At 39.2% G+C, this 17,661-nt stretch overlaps 1 long non-coding RNA gene across 1 annotated transcript in view; it reads right to left on the bottom strand.

Moving 5' to 3' along the window:
- Positions 1–6,752: 6,752 nt before the first annotated feature.
- The window catches only part of LOC148082104 (uncharacterized), a 36,110-nt gene continuing 25,201 nt past the window's right edge, over positions 6,753–17,661 (bottom strand). The window contains exon 3 of the long non-coding RNA XR_015710910.1: positions 6,753–7,471. This is a non-coding gene — a long non-coding RNA (uncharacterized LOC148082104). The remainder of the gene's footprint in view (positions 7,472–17,661) is intronic.

Raw genomic sequence — 17,661 nt, 5'->3', positions numbered from 1 at the left:
TTTCAAAAAAAGTATTTCAACCACTAGAGAAATTAGCTTATAAGTACAAAAGTAACTATAGGGATGTTATATAGCAACCCTAAACCAACCACCAGGTGTTGAAGCCGAACCATTGACAAGCCACACAGGTACATTTTTAATTTTAATCTTAATTTTCCTCTTTTTCCATGATTAAAAATGACTTTAAAATGTTTTTTTGTTTGTTTTTTTAGCTAGTTTGCAAGCAAAGGCGTCCACTTGACCTCCTTGGCAGAGGTTAAGAAATATTGATTCAGCTGCTTCCAGGTTTGAGTCCCTAATACGAGTCACTAAATCATGTGGACACAGAATTATCATCTTCTTCAGAAGTATCTGCACAAGGAATTTAAGGAAAATGAATGGGAAAACAAGCCGTCATTGAAAGCCAATTAAAAAATGAAATAACAATGAGTCTGGGTCTTGGACCTCACCTGGGTGCAGGTGAGACGTGGCACCTCTGCAGGAGCGCGTGAAGGCGCAAAAACCGCCTGCGTGTTTCTCACCTCGCGGCGTCAAAGGCAAACAATGCGCCCGCGGCGAGGGGTTTAGCGAGCGGCCGGCGGCTGAATGGGAGCGAGCAGACCGCTGGCGCTGGTGAACAAACACGGCAGCCACATCAAAAGAGCCGGGGGCGCGAACCCGAGCCGGACCAGGAACCCTGAGGTCAGACCGTCGGCGCAAAAACCAGAAGATGACCGCAGAGTCCAGCTACTGCGGCTGGTCAACATACAGTGATGTTGGAACTAAAGTGAAAGTCAGTTAAATAGAAAGTGTTTAGGGTACAAACTAAAATCTTAGATCGCTCAGTATTGTTCTGTAGTTTGACCCCCGTTGATGAATCTAAATAAACGCATCTATTTATTGGAAAAACCTCATCAAGACCATAGAAAATACATGTTAAAAGAGAGAACCAGGGCTTGAGCTCCTTTATAAACCAGCCAAACGTGGACCAGATTCACCTAAACATTCACGAAGACTTTACGTGATTGATGCAACCAAACATGTTAAAACTGCAACCAAAAGCTGAAAATGAGTCGTTTCAAAACTTCACCGAGGTTTCCAGAAAGGTCATGAAAGTGATTCACTTCACGTTAAAGAGAGACGGGAGACAGAAATGAAGTTAGATGTGGATGATTGACACTCCGTTTGTAACACACAACAAAGTACAAAACAAAAACAAACAAAATACTCCAAAAAGTATAGAGAATTTTGAAGAAAAACATTATGTCATTCTTCATAACACAAAATATTTAAAGGAAAAACAAACAAAGAACAAGATTGTTGGAGACAGTGTGGATGCACGCACACCTACACGCACACACACACACACCTACACGCACACCTACACGCACACACACACACACACACACCTACACGCACACACACAAAAAACACAAATTCTAGAACGATGTCCATGTTATCTGCGAGGAGATTCTGAGCCACAGGGTTCCAAAGGATCCTCCGTATCTGTACCTTGGTCCATCCTGGACTGTCATAGATAAGACTATCTTGTTAACATTCTAACTTCAGCCTGTAAAAGAGAAATCAGGAGAAATTGGTTTAAAAGTGAATCTCCGAGACTGGATATATGGTGAAGGATATATTTCTCGTGGAAAAAAAATGACCTTTCATCTGAAAATGAAGGCAGAAAGACACAAAAAAAACACTGGAAGAAGTTGAACAATTCTTCCAAAACTGCATCAGAATAATGTGTAACATGTAACACCCATTGTTTTGTACTTTTTATTATTTTATTCTATTTTTTGTTGTACGCTTTTACTATGTGCATTTGTCAAAAAGAAGTAGAACACGAGAGCATTTCAAGATGGCGTGAAAATGTGGGTACTCACCTTTAGTGATTAGTTCACTGAGAGGGAGTGAGACGAGCTAAATTGAGTTGCAAAGAAAAGGTTAATTTTTTTATTCTTTTGAAAAGTTCAATAGTGTTTTTTTTAATTTCTCACTCAAACCTATTATTAAGAAGTGTAGTTTCAGGTGGTGTTTCAGTCCTGAACTGGCAGAAAAGAAAACCCAAAGTATATATATTTTATATTATTATTATATATATATATTTACATATTTTTAAAGAAAAAAATTAAGGGATGGAACAAAGAAGTTTATTTTTTATTTTTAAAGATTAAAAATAGGTGTCATGGGACACAAAAAAGAAAATTAAAATAGATATATAAAATAGATGTATATTTTACCTCAAAGTATTGCATAATAAAGAACTGATAGTAACCCTTTTAGAGCCACTTCTAAATTCCACCAGTTAATCACACACTTAAATATCTAATCTAAGGGGCCTCACCTTACCCAGTCGTAAATGCTCATCCCTGCATTTGAGAAAGTCTTCACCTCCCTCTTCACCTCCGTCTCGCAAGACCCATAAAAGCCCAAATAAAGGATTAATAGGCAGACGTTTGCTCTGCCGACTGACCTGTAGAGCGACAACACAAGAGCTGATAACACCTGCACAGTTGAACTCAGTGTTGAGTTTCATCAGATGTAGCGTTGCAGGCTACATGTGGTATCCATGACGATCAGGGGGATTTTTTTCGGGACGTTTCACTTCCTGGGTGTATAAAAGTGTAACGAACACCGCAAACATTTCTCTCAAGTGTGAGAGATGAAGAGGTGGTGGGAAAGTCAGTCAACCTTCACAGGTATGGGAGTGAGCTTCTCTTTGTTTGCCGGTTGCTGGGTGGGCATCAGCGCTTCACTCATTACCTGCAGTCATGTTCTGCGTGGGACGCCGAGCACGACACTAGATTCCTGCACTCAAAAAAAAAAAAAAAGAAGAGTGGGAGGAATCTTCTCCGGAGATTTATGTTTCCCTTTTTTTTTTTCGAAGAGAATACAGTGACGGAGAGAAACTGCTTTGAGTGTTTGAAAAAAAAAAAAAAACGAAGGATATCCAGCTCAGTGAGCATGACTAACCGCTCAGCTGACCACATCCAAAGGTTCGAGTCCGGCTGACACGAGCGGCAGGAATGCAGCGTGAGGTCAGAGTCGGGAACCAGGAGCTCCAATCTCACACCAGAGGAGTGCCGGGACTGGACCTCTCCTGGACCTCCCCCTGCCTCCAGAACTTCTTTCTGGGCTGAAATATCTATATTTGTCTTCTTTAAGTCGAGCAAAAAAAACGCATTAGACGAAAAATGAACCTGTAGCTGAAACATAACAACGGATTCATGGGTCACAGAGTCATCTTTAATAATTCAAGCAATGTCTGTATTCCCTTTGAATCATCATCTCCAGTATCGTTCAGCCCTGAGGCAAAATTATTTGTAACCCAACGGTGCTCATTGTTAAAAGCTCTCCTGGTTTTTATCTTCTATTTATTTTTTGGAGGCATTTTCTTTTGGTCGCAGTTCTCAAGTCGCTTAGCAAATGTTCATTAAAAAAAGTTGAAAACGTCTCACAACATCGACGATTATCGACGACTTTATATTTCGTCAAGAGATTGTTCAAACATCCAAGACTCAGTGTGTCATGACAGTTAGCATCGAGAAAGAGTGGTTCTAGAGCAACACTTTTTTATTTACGAAGTTTTTATACATTTTTAGAAACGTAAATGTTTTTTTGTTTTTTTTTATTGAAAACATACCTTTTTTTATTTTAGGAAAATCACATCTGCAAAATTTTTCGTTCATTTCTCAGTGTTGTCAATAAACGTGAATAAACGTTTTGGCAGACATTTTAAAAACATACATTTTAGGGAATATTTTCAATTTATTTAATGGATTCATTTTTTAAATTATTAATTCAGACATTCTCATTTTCAACAATTCCATTAGTTAAGGTGGAAATTTGGTTTGGAGGCATTATTAATCCATTTATATAAATAGAGATTATTATTATTATTATTATTATTTAGAAACATACATTTTTGGGGCTTTTTTCCAGTCTTAGTAATAAAAAAAGAAAGAAAAAAAGGTCAATTTTGAGTTGTCAGAAAAGGACATTTCGAACTTTTCTGCACGTTTCCTTGGTTTCCCCAAAACCTTTTTACTACATCAATTTCTTAGAAACATACTTTATTTAACATTTAATCTCTTTAATCTAAAAAATAATTAACTATTTATTAATAAATAACAACTTTTTTAAGATTTCAGAAACACTTTCAACCTTTTCTTGTGGTCAAATGTCCTGTACTGTGGTTTTGGTTATATTTGCATCCGTCTTAGAGCATCAAGGATCATAAAGTCGAAGTGGGGGAGAGGGAGGACTGTGAAACTGCCCTGTCTTGGGTCTGATGGCATTAAATGCGATCCTGAGACTTGCTTCGAGCAATGAACACCGAATTGAGACGACCTTTCCAACACTTTCACGGCCAGCGGACGACAAATGAGGCTATTTTTCACCGTGTGGGTAATTTGGAGGCTTAAACCTCGGATCTCTAAGTGCATAATGGGCGGCAGGATGTGGTGGAGCCCTCTGATCCTCTGACACAATCCTGTCTGCAAATGTTGTCTGTGGTCTCCCAGAGGATTCCTGAGGTGCAACACAACAAACGCCCCACACAGAAGGGAGGCTAAAAAAGGAAGTGTGGTTGTACCCCCAAGACTTGGACGAGGAGGAGCTCCTGCTGCCGGTCCAGAGGAACGAGACCCCCCGAGATTGCTCCGGGATTTCTTCACGCCCTCATGAGGGTCGAGCGGTGAGTCAACCTTCTGCCGAGGATCTTGCAACACCTCCTCGGTCTCTTTTGTCCTGATCCTGCAGCACCAGGAAGAGAATGAATGAACCTGGGAGTTTAAAGCAGGATTATGAGAATCAACAGAAGACGTGTTACGACATATAATCCCAGTATCATCACGCCCACATCACACAAGCCTACAGTTTTCACATCCCTCCCGTATGGAATTACCGTCCCATAATGCACTTTTGCGCTGATCCCGTCAGTTCTAGCCAAGAGTTGTCGGTTGAAGAAAAAAACCTGTTTGGTTGTAAAAATAATTCCAAGAAGGGTTTCCAGTCATGTACAGGTGGACTTTTATTTGTGTCGTCTTCAAAGGAACGCCACAGCCATAAAAGAAACAGTAGATAACAAATAAAAGTGAAAGAGATAAGCTTCAGTCCGCCTTTCCTGAGAACTGGAGGAGGAGAGGAATTTTTACGATTACAGTTATTAAAAACATAAGCTGAGAAGTATTGACTCTCAAACAATACATCTTAGTGTGACCCTGGTCTGGAAAAGCCCTCTATAAATATAAATTACTTACATTTGGCTTCATGATGAATCCCAACAGACTTTAAAGCTCATTTTCTTTTTCTTTTTTACATGCGAGGCTGATTAAAGATGCTAGTTTTTACTGTTTTATCATTGGTTGTTTTGTTAGCAGCTGTAGCTAGCACGCTACTAGATCAGCGCTAGCTACATTTAGCTTTCTGCTCAATGTTGCTTGTTTTGTTTTTAGCCATTAGCGGCGCTAGCAGCTGTTAGCTCGAAAGAAAACATGTGGCAGAAGTTAACTAACAATAAAATATTACGAATCACTGCTAACTCTACTAGTGACCTTTGAAAACAACATAAACATAAATCATCTCAAATCACCTAGAGCTGTTAAAATAAACAAAACTGTGGATCTAAATCTTTACCTTGGATTTATTTTCAACTGCTTTTAAGTAAATAAAATACACTTCAAATTATGTCATTTATACCTTTTTTTTTCTAGGAATTATTTCTTTTTTTTCATTACCTGCGTATTTAATGGTTTCATTTAATTGATTATTTATCCGAGTGTCCGTTTTATGTCATTCCTATTTAAATATTTTTCTTTTTTTCCTCCACAGTTTTGAAAGTGCTATTGATCATCATTCTGGGTAACAAGACAGTTTGCAAATCTATTATTTGAACAACCCTAATTACAAATTAAAATCACCATTTCTGTAAATAACTGCTACTCTTTAGCAACACAAACATACTGTCAGAATGTTATTGTTTTTAATATTTATTAACCGTCAAAATAGAGCATCATATGGAACAGTACGTTTCAGTTCACAATTATATGTCGCTCATTTCATGAAGCAAGAGCAGTTCTTCTTAATTTCTGACCCGTTGTTATCGTGACATGTTCGTTCACGAGAATCAGGGGGCGGAGCCTCGTGTTAATGACTGACAGGTCTTAGTTAATTCACAGCGCAGCCTTGTTTGAACGTGTGAGAGTGAGTCTGGAATTCTAGTCACTCCGTCTCATCCTTCGTCGACCTCCGTCTCTTCTCACTGTTAACCGAACACTTTCTTCATACGGTCTGACCTTTTGACCTCAAATGATTAAACCATTTTCGCCATTTCTACTCATAATCCTCTCGTCTTGATCCCTTTTCCAATTGGTTTGAACTTACCTTCATGAACCTTGTCCTCCACACTCTCCTGCACCTCCTCCGCCATCACTACATCATCAGCAAACATCATCGTCCACGGAGGCTCTACCTGCTGCCATCTTTAGTTGCAACAATTCAAAGTAAAAGTATTCAACTTAACAATTAAAGTCCTTACCTTGCTTTGCGAGGTTCCTCCAGGCACTCCGGTTTCCTCCCACCATGCAAACATCATACGGATGATCCAAAATTGTCCAAAAGTTTGTGTGTTTTTGACAATAACTGATCCGACGTCTCACTCCCCGAGTAGCTGTGATGGTTGCTAAATGAATAAAGTTTCTATTGCTTAAAACAGTCACACAACCAGGAAGTATGATTACAAAAAATTCTTTATTAAAGTACACAGAATACAGCGGAATACAAACATGGAACAATAGTTGATGCACAATAACAACGGATGCCTCTATACATTCAGCAGAGATCTATACATTTCAAAGAAAAGCCAGTTCTGTGAAAGTTAAAAAAAAATCATCTAAAGGTTGTTGTGTGCGAGAGGTTTTTTCTTTTCTGGGGAGTTTCCAGCAAAAGCGAACGTATCAATATTGACTCACCTCATTTCAACACTGTGGAGCCAGAGTTACATTATTTAAAAAAAACAACAAAAACAAAAACGTATGTAACAGCAGCGTATAGAGAAAGAATCACCAGCATGTGCACAACTTCCTACTTTATCCTTCTTTACACCTTCAAAAAAGTCATCTGCAAATAACACAACCTGCTAGTCTTGACACACAAACATTATATCATGACCTGGAAATAGTTACATTAAGGTTTTTGCTGTGAGATAAAAGCTGTAAAAATGTTAAAGGCTGTCACTTTGCGGCCATCAGTGTGACAGTTGTATCTCTACGCACTTGCTAACCACAATGCAGCACCTCGGGGCCCGATTCAGGGTATATCAGTGTCCCCTTAGAGAAAGAAGGAAGTAGATAGTATTCAAGAACACGTGTACAAGAGTGTGTGTGTGTGTGTGTGTGTGTGTGTTTGTTCGCTTCATTCAAACAAGACTCCAGAGCTTCTTGCTTTCAGATCAATATCCTGGATCATCTGTGGTCCCGGGAAACAGCTGTGAATCAGAAAAAGGAAAAGTCTCATTTCACAGTCCACTGCAAGATTTCACTTCCATGATGAGTGGAACATGTGACAATGTTCTCCAGCAGGCGTGGAGTGGAACAACATCTACTGAGAAGAATGGGGGGGGGGGGGTTTAGAGGAACAGAAGCAAAACCGTGATGCAAAAGATTGTCCTGGTACTTTCCCTTGTGTGCATCAAAAGAATAACCTTCCCTCTTTATGTATAAGAAAACCTCTCACCACCTGAATGACAGATATCGAGAGTGATTCACTCCGATGACAGTAACTGTCAGAGTTTACCTGCTATATTAGCAACTATACGGTAACAGGAAGTGTTGGTTATCAGCTGCTATTCTTTTTAGAAAGACACAAAGTATTCAGTCATGTCTTTTAAACAATCCACATGTATAGTCAGGTCACCTGAAGATTTGGTTCTGAACTCAGTTCCACTGGTGGAGTTGGGTGTTGCCATCAAATAACACAATTTGAATCAAACCTTTGCCTGTTAAAAATGTTGTCAAGCATGACAGGACTCGTCTCATATAGAAGGTGTGATTGAAGTCTTAGCAAGTGATGAATAAAGTCTACAGGAAGATTGAGTTTCTTCTGACATGGTTTGGTATTGGTTCAGATTTTCCTGAAATATAAACAACATGCAATGATAAAAGTTTTAACAAAATAAACTATTTGGTTTGGACTTTCTACTTAAGAGTGTTAAGTTGCATTTGTTTATCGTTATTATTTTAGTAATACATTTAGTAACTAGTAATATTATATCACTTTAAAATGGCAAAAATACAATATATTGTGATACTGTAGTAACAAGGATATATTTTAAGTATTGTCGAGTACTTTACTCTGGTGTTGTAGAATTTACAGACCACATGACGCTTTTATTTGTTTTGAAACCAAAATATGTTGGAACATCAGCTTTAAAAGCTGCTGAGTCGACCGTATCCTCTTGTCCTCAGTTATCTAGGTGGATGCCATCCAAAAGGAAAACTTTCTAAAAGTTTGCATGTTTGCTTGTAAATAAATAATTATACACACTTCAAAATATAAACCATAAATGAACTAGGATAAAAAATCTTTATATCTTTAAATCTTTAAATCTTAATTTTCTCCCACTCCTACTGAGTAAGAGCGCTTTTAGGTACAGATAAAGATTTTTGTATAGAGCCTTTGAAAAACTTTGACACTGGTACTGATACTTGTAATATTGGTTCCTGTAGGATCATTTTTTTGATATTAATTTCATGAAATCAATTTACAAGAGAAAATGACACGTACTGTATTAAAAAAAACAAGTTATATATATATATATATATAAAAAAGAAAATCAATAAAATAATTTTCAAAGCAAATTAAATCGTGCAAACAAGTGACAAATCAATCTGAAGTTCACTGTAGTTTTTACTTGTGGTGAACAAGACTCAACAAACGTCACTAAAATTAAACCTTTCGACCATTGCAACCTCTCTCTTGATGTCGGGCAGACGAACATCGCCGCCATATTGAGTTGTATATCTACGCGTGGGAACCTCATTTGGTGGGTGTAACCGTAAAACAACTTCCGATAACTACTTATTTCTATGTATTTCCGTCAGTATTATCAGGTGTTGACACTTGTGGATACGAAAAAAACAAGAATGTTTGGATACTCATTTTATCTATATTTATCCATCTATATAACATCCGATTTTGTTTAAAAACACCACAACTCCGTCGGCGACTTCCAAGTCCCATAAGAACTAAAGAAAAGTACCACGGAGCCTTAGCGTCCTCTTAATACCATCATCTCATGGAAAAGCTCTGAGCAAATCCCCTCCAGAGAGATAACTTTCAGAGGACGCTTAGAGGAGACTTTTGTGCAGATAAAATGTTCTTCAAACACGCAAAAAAAATCCAAATGCGTTCCAGGGAAAAATCAATAAAAACTCAAAAGCCCTCTGTAACATTCATGATGAATTCACAGACAAAACATGTGCGGCTCTTTTCTCTGCGGATCTGGAGCCGGTGAGCTCCAGGACTGTCGTGGTTCACACAGAGGTTGCCCGACTCCTCCAGCAGCTGAGAGCCTCTCCGAGCAGAAAAGCCACGTGTCATAGGAAATGTATTTCCAGAGGGCTGACGGCGTACCAGAAGGAATGTGGGCGAGGTCGTAACCAAAAGGATCCCGACTGGCGCGGTGCCCCGCTCTCACATGACCCGGGCCTTATTCGTGGCGGGCCGGTCTCTGGGCGGGCGGGCTGGCTCAAACCAGCACCAGCTGAGATCAAGTGCTTTTTTTTTTTTTTTACAAGCCGCGGATATTTATACATTTAACAAAAGTGAGCCTTTGCACATGACATTTTCGACAGTGACGCCGGGTTCACTGTGGGAAATCCCAAATCATCCATGTTTCATTAACTGGGTCGGCGGCTGGAAGGGAGCGTCGGCTCCAGCGCACAGAAGGTCACATAGACGACCTCTTGGTGAGCGACGTGTACTGCACAAGTTAGGGCTGCGTGTCGAACTGTTACATCACTTTCTGAGAAAAGTTTTTTTTTTTTTTAAAGAACCCTGTGACTGACACTAGAGCTCTGTCGCTGTCGAGGGAGTTTCTTCCTACCAGAGGTGCGAGTTGACTTTGACTCACGGTGAAGTTATCCAAATATAACAGTAGTTTCTCCCAAAGAACACGTCTGTCAAAGCTGAGTCGTAACAGTGGTTAAATTGAGTGTAAACGGTGACATCTAGCAAATACAGAGATTGAATAAGAGTCATAAATAATGCATTGTTGCTCAATTATACTTCAAATATTCACCCATGAGATGTTGAATTGAGGAAGGCAAAACTCTTGCACGGATATAAGCTGGACTCACAAGACCAGAAAATAATATATCTTAAATATATAATATATATGTATCTTAATTTTACATACGAAAACAAGCTAATAATTAAATGCTTCCAAATAAAAAATATTGATGTAAATATAGGCTGAAATTATGGGAAAAAAAAGGTATGTTTTATTATATTCTGTGCCACCCTTATCCCACCCTAATCCCTTATGGGGGTTATGGGGGTTGGGCCTATTCCAGTTTCTTCGGGGCGATAGGCAGGGGACACCCTGGACCGGATGCCCGTCTGTTGCAGGACACACAAAGACACACAACCATTCACACACACACTCATACCTACGGACAATTCCACCAAGTTCACAATCAACCTCTTTATGTTTTTTGGACCGTGGGAGGAAACCGGAGTGCCCGGAGTAAACCCACGTGATAAAGGGAGAACATACAAACTCCACACAGTAGAAGTCACAAGTTGTGTCCCTCCGGACATGAAAGCGAATCAAAAGCCTTTGAATTGATGTATAAATATGGACATGAATGTACATTTTACAAGTGTAATAGCTGAGGAACCCAGCGTTTGAGATATTTACATAAAATAAAAAAATGTTTAAAATAAAAAATGCAAAGGCCATAATTTCGTTATAAATATTATTTCAATTCATATTAAGCTTCCATTAAGCATTATATCAATCAATATTACGGCCCTTATTAACATGCACGGATGGATAATACACTTAAAAAGGTGCTAGCGTCATTTTTCGGCCGATCGTGACAGATTCTGCAAAAGGCCAAGACTTGTGACTTTTTAAACTGCTGTAACCTCCTGAATTTTTCAGCTTCCTTGGAATGAGACGAAGAAAATCTTGCTATTGTACCAATAATAAGGGAGTAGTTTCCACATGACCTTTTGACATTTTTATTTTATATAAGAAAATACCTTCAAAAAAAAGGACAGGATTTACCTTTTGGATGCAAAAGATGAATAAAAGTGCATTTTGTCACCTGCCCTTCTAGTGCTTACTATCATTTGAACATAACTAAAGCGACCTCAGGCTAAATTTAATAAATATTAATCGATTAGTTGACTAACTATTTCAACAGTCGGGGACTACATTTCTAGTTAGTTGCAGCTCTAATATACTTTAATTTAGTAACTGCTTGACTCAACTACTGTTTTATTTGGTTAACAAAGCATGTTTGCTGAGCCAGAGCAGAAGATATCCGTGAGGATGATCCTCACTGGTGCTTATTTTAAGGGAATAACTCTTCATGCTCAACTATGGTTCCACTAGTGACCTATTTTCTGAAAGTGCACAGGAAACGCACTGTAGCCAATTAACCTTTACAACACAGCAGTTCATCTTAATAACAATGTTACAAAGTAACAATAACAATCTTTTTTTTTGTCACCACAAACTTATATACTTAACATATACTTTTATTGTTTGTTATATATGGTCGTTTTATAAATGTTTTTAATCCTTATTACTCATCATGGTAAAATTTAGATGAATGCTTTTTGGCGGGAAAAAATGTAATTGAGGAAAACAAAGAGTGAAATGAAAGGTTTCAATAACATTCATAACGGTACGTTTTCATGTCACACCCTGTGAACACCCTTCACTCAAATGACTCTTTCGGTATTCGTCACTTAAGCGTTTTCAAACGTGCGCAGTCCAAGTTTGCAGAAAATAGAAAGAATGAAAAAGTGACAAAAATGAAACAGAATAGATAAAAGGAACAAGTTACGGAGGAGCAGCAAACATAAATATCACGATATATATATATATATATATATATATATATATATATTTATATATACATTTATTAGGCTTTAAAATGGTATGTATTTAAAGAAGCTTTTTTGGATAAAATTATGGATTTTTTAAATTATTTACAATTAACATGCAAATATTCACAGCATTTTTTGTTGCAATTTAATTTCCGGCTGATAGGTGGCAGTAGTAGTTACATCCTCCGCAGCTAAGGAAGCTATGAAATCCTGTGAGATCCCAGCAATGACCGAGGACGAGAGGATACGGTTGACTTCGCCTGTTTTCAATTCAGATATTTGGACATACTTTGGTTTCCAAACAAATAAAAGCTGTTGGGACTTTGTTCAACACTTCAAATACATCCATGTTCCTACAGTATCTCAATTTAACGCAATATACCGTTGGCCCTGAATCGTGATATACATCATAACGCCAGATTCTTCGACACCCCTCGTGAATACAGAATCGTCCAATCTTAACTCTGAGCTCCATCAGTGGAAAAACTTTTGACAGTATAAGTAAAACGTTTAAGTGAGTTTCAACATCACATGACTAAACAATTCCCGATCACAAAAGTACTTTTATGTTCCAATAAACTCCCAGTAAATGTTAAATGGAACCAGTACCGCAGCTCGGCGAAGCCTCTTTTTATGTCAAAAAAGCTTCGTCAGCCCTTTGAGTCACCAGTTACTAATCCAGTCCCGGGTCCAGCTGCCTCACATCTCAGCTGTAATGTGAACCGGAAGGAATGTGTGCTTGCAGCCTCCGACCGGCTGTTACTATGAAGAGCTGCAACTGATCCGTCATCAAAAAAACAAGCTTATTACCAGAACACCGCTGGACACATAATCCAGCAGGTCAGTGCAACACGACACTCGCGCGGAAAAAAAAAAACAACAAAAACCGCTGCAGCGCCGGTGAGCAACGGTGACGCTGCAGTTCAGTATTCATGTGTCATCGTCACGGAGCGGCGGGGAAAACCTCGTCACTTGGGGCGAGCGCTCCAGACTCATTAGGATTTCAGAGATTACACACTGACACAGTGACCGACAGCGGGAGGACGCGAAGCTTCCGGGAAAAACTTTCTCCGAAAAATCCTCCAGGAAGAGTTTTTTTTTCGTCACTCTCGGTGACCAAAGTGTGCGAACGCTCCCGCCCGAGCCAAAACCAGAAATAAATTGGCACCGACTTTTCAGACCGCTCTTTGTAATGAGTCAGCGCTGCTAATGTTTCTCGCCGCACAGCTGCTAGCCTCGTAAAATAGCCCGTTTTCTGTTGGCGAGGACCACACAGCTCAACACGTGGGGACGTTTTCGGCGGGCTCTTCCTGCCCCTCTCTTGGAGCGAACGCTTATAAACGAGGGCGACCACAAGGGGAGATGAATGCACCTTTTTTTTTTTTTTAAATTTCCTTTGTAGACGACTTTATGAGACGGACACAAACAGCTGATGGAGGCACCGCGTCGAATCGGGCGACTATCAGCTTGAAGGTGCGGAGGGTCTCCAGCGCCTCTCGTCCACATCTCTTCGCACAAGGAGCCAGTGAAGTCACCACAGCTGCCGTGAAAAGGTCGGCGCTCCAGCTGAGGGCTGTAAATTCTCCACGTAAAATGGGGAAAAAAAATGGTACGAGGGCGCTCAACAGGTGCAGCCTCAGAATGAATGGGCGCTGCTGCTTCTTTACCGAAAAGACACAGGGACAAAAGATGGGGGGAGGACAGCAGCATTCAGCCCCGGAGAACTTACGACGCTCAAATGTCCCAAGAATCTTAAACAATCTTGTCCTTTCGCTGGAGCTCTGCCCACAGTTTGTTTACATACTTATGTACAACTCCTCTGCAAAATATTGCTAATATAGAGTTTCTTTGTTCGCCCAAAATTCTAATTTCACTCATTTTCTGCTCACGGTTATCGGTCTAGAACCGGGATGACTTTTCTTCGTCCAAAAAGACATTTAAAAACATCCAGATTTCTCCATGGTGCTCATCCGTAACGGCCCTCTCGTCTTCAAGCTCCAGTAGAGGAATTGTCCCGAAAAAAATAACCAAGTCTATATTTATAGCTTGAAGCTAAGATGCTAACGTGCTACACAGAAAGGAAACGTTCTGGGTAAATATCGCGATACAATACAAATTAAACCATATTGAATTATGGGCTAACTATCAATTTAAGTTTGACATCTAAGTCTGTGGTAGCATACGACCTACTTTTTGTTATATCGTTAGCAGCGACTACAAATACTACAATTTTCCACTTGATACTGAGGAAAATATATTCAATACTTTATACCATTTTAGATACATTTTTTATTATCATTAAAAAGAAAAATGGATGACCTCTGTTGACAACATGAAACAATTCAGAGAATATCTATAGGTCTAACGTAGTGTTAAAAGAGTATATATACTGTATATATACACACAATATTAAGAAATAAAATATGCAGGGTTACAGCCATGAAAAGCATTGATACTAAAATGAGTATCACAACTTTTAAAGCTGATGTTTGGACATATTTTTAGAACAATTTCAAAACAAATGAAAGTAGTTATGAATTTGTTAAGAGTCATGTTGTCTGAAAATTCTGCAACACCAGAGTCAAGTACTCGATAATACTACAAATATATACCTACTGTATCACAACATCAAACCCCACCCAAAAGAATCCAAAATGACCCAGAGGTTTTAACAGGAAACGTTTTCAACCAAACAATGAATCTATTATTTGCTGCTTCTTCCGCAACTTCTTAACTTTAGTTAAACCTTTTTTATCCAAGAGATAACTTGGGCGGTTCATCTAGTCGTCCTGTTGGCAGGGAATCTAAAACGGGAAGCGATTAAAAAGTCAAGACAAATAGAACTCTTGTGGTGAGTTAACCAATATTGACAGAACTCTTTGACAAACAATTACGACTACCAAGTTTGTTTTACAGGCTTGTCAATGGTACTTTAGCTCTTATTATTTAGCATTTCTTTGTCTCTTTAGCAGCAGTTTTGCCACACAACATCTTAAGAATCAACACGGACACACTGGTGAGGCTCAGAAACAGCCCAACGTTGTCAGAACCAAAAGATTTTAAAAAATGACTCATTGTGTTTTCGACTCGTACAATGCTTCAGGGACCCGGGGTAGCCTGGAAAAGTGAAGCAGCACTACTTAATCCGAGGAAAATGTAACGGAATTGTGTAATTGGCAAGAGTCTACTTCCTTTTACCGTAAAGTCTGACACAGGCAGCCGAGGGATATTGAAAAAAAAAAATGACCGGAAGTGAATCATGCACGCGTGAGCCTGTGTTTACATGGAGAGCAGTGGTTTTCCTGTGGATGGCTCACTCTGCTGCATCTGGCAAGTTAAGTGGGAGCGAGCTGTGATGTGGTTTCGTGTAATCTGGTGGCAATGAAACCAAAGCTTCAAAACGGAGCCCGACAACTGCATGGATGTCAGTGGCGCCGCCGAGGAGGGGGCAGCACCGACCGTCCATGAACGCACCACCACAGTCAACAGAACCACAGAATCCAACTATTTTCCCTCATAAGAAACTGCCCTTTTGGTACTTGTGGAAGTTTTTTTTTGGTGAGAATATCTTCTGAATGGGTTTCGACGCAGCAGGTTCTGTGGTCAGAACCGGGCAACGCTAAGCAAAAGTTCTGGGCGCCACTGAAATCACATGTTACAAGTGTTCTTCTGTTTGAGCTCCACAATGTAGACTCAAGCTTTTCTCCCTGCGGTCGAGTTCCTACTTTCACTTTTTTGAGACGGTCTGTTTTACGTCTCCCGTTTTATCTTATTTTAGGACGTGGTTTATTCTATTTTTACCATCAACTTCATTCTTTTCTACACTTCTTTTGTCATCTGGCTTCATTTAATCGGATGGACAGGTTTTACAGGTTTTAACCAAGTTTATTTTGCAGAAATTCTGTCCTAACTTTATTTTATCTTTCTTTGGGACTTGACTTTCATGGTAATTTACTTAAAACTGTGGTCATGTCCCGCAATGGAATTATTTTTGTACAGTCCACTCACAAGAACAAAAAGATTTAAATGTCTATTGGTCGACACATTTTAGTCTTTGTAATGCTTTCCATTTTTATAGTTATAGTCAGAAAAGAATGTCATTATCTTTGTCGACTTCGCCAAAATAGTTACTCGTCCGTAACACTCTTTTTGTGTTGAAGCCTCCAAGAAATTGTTCAGAAAGTTAAACAAAGTTATATATTAAGTCCGTTTGTATCAGAAGCTTAAAGACTAAACTGCTACACAGACAAGAAAAACTCCTGATATAAACTGTAGACGTGGATTACTGTTAAAATAATCCCGACCTTTAGTCGACGTCAGGGCGAATAGAAAATAAGTAGATTTGAGTTTTGGGTAAACTAACACTTTAATGTATTATAATGTATGAAGTCATCGGTGATCAATTTCCAGATGTTCTTATATGAAGTTCAATTTACCTGGTTTAATTAATACATGATCAAATTACTTCATGCGTTCTTGTTGTTGTGGATATCAATACAAGTTTACTTACTAATACTTTTGGAGTCGAAACACAAACTGTTTCGAGGATTATCCAAAGTAAGAATCGTTTGTGAACACCGTCCTAATTCTAAGTAGATTTTTTTTTTTTCAAGTTTGCGATTTACTTTAGATTCTAATCAATTATGAAATGTGGTATGAACATCCTATACACGTGGCCCAAATTAGTCTCTACACATGGTGTCAGAGGTAGGTTGAGGAGCTCAGTTACATGGGGGAAGATCCACTGCTTCCCTGCACGAAGAAGAGATATTTGAGGTGAATTATTTATCTTTTTTGGGGGGTTTTGAGGTATAAAGACTGAGGGGACGCCTCAGGCAGACTCAGGACATGTTGGAGAGAATTCATCTTTCGTTTGGCCTCGGAATACCACAGTAGGATGACAGGAAGTGTTAATTAAGGATGATGTTTTTATTTATTTATTATACTTTACTTTACTTTCAGCAACTGTGGTTACACACTTGCATGTGATCTCAATTGGAATCCATGAAACCACAACCTTCCGGAGCAACACAGTGTTGAACAATCAAACAATTATGGGTCACATCAAATCCATGTTTGCTCTGCACCGGAAACAAGAACATTGCTGTGAAATCGCTCAAGGATACAGTAGAAGGACGGGCATATAAGGCCGACTGTTCCCAGTGACATTCATGGAATTTCACCCGGCGCGACGACATCTTTCATCTCCACTTCCAGCCATTAAGAAAGATTCCGCGCAAATCCAATAAATGAACAAGCGTTCCACACAGTAGCCGGGGGACGGCGGAGCGTTACTTCCTGTGTCAAGAAGGACAGCATTATCGTGCAGCTTCATAATCCATTAGGTCTGCTCGCGCTTCTCAATTGGTGTTTAATTGATTCCGAGGCGAGGAAATGACATCATCGGAATGATTTTTGACTTTAACAGCTTCTTGTCTGTAAAGAATGACACGTTGTCATTTGATTTAAAAACGAAAATGCGTCTCAAAAGTTCTCCATCCGTCCATGATGCCACACAAACCCATAATTCAGTCCAAACTTATTCTCACTTCT

This window comes from Callionymus lyra, chromosome 4, assembly GCF_982586985.1.
Source record: "Callionymus lyra chromosome 4, fCalLyr1.hap1.1, whole genome shotgun sequence".
Classification (NCBI taxonomy): Eukaryota; Metazoa; Chordata; class Actinopteri; order Syngnathiformes; family Callionymidae; genus Callionymus; species Callionymus lyra.
The sequence above is the reverse complement of the archived record's forward strand: the minus strand, read 5'-3'. Positions and strand labels throughout refer to the sequence as shown.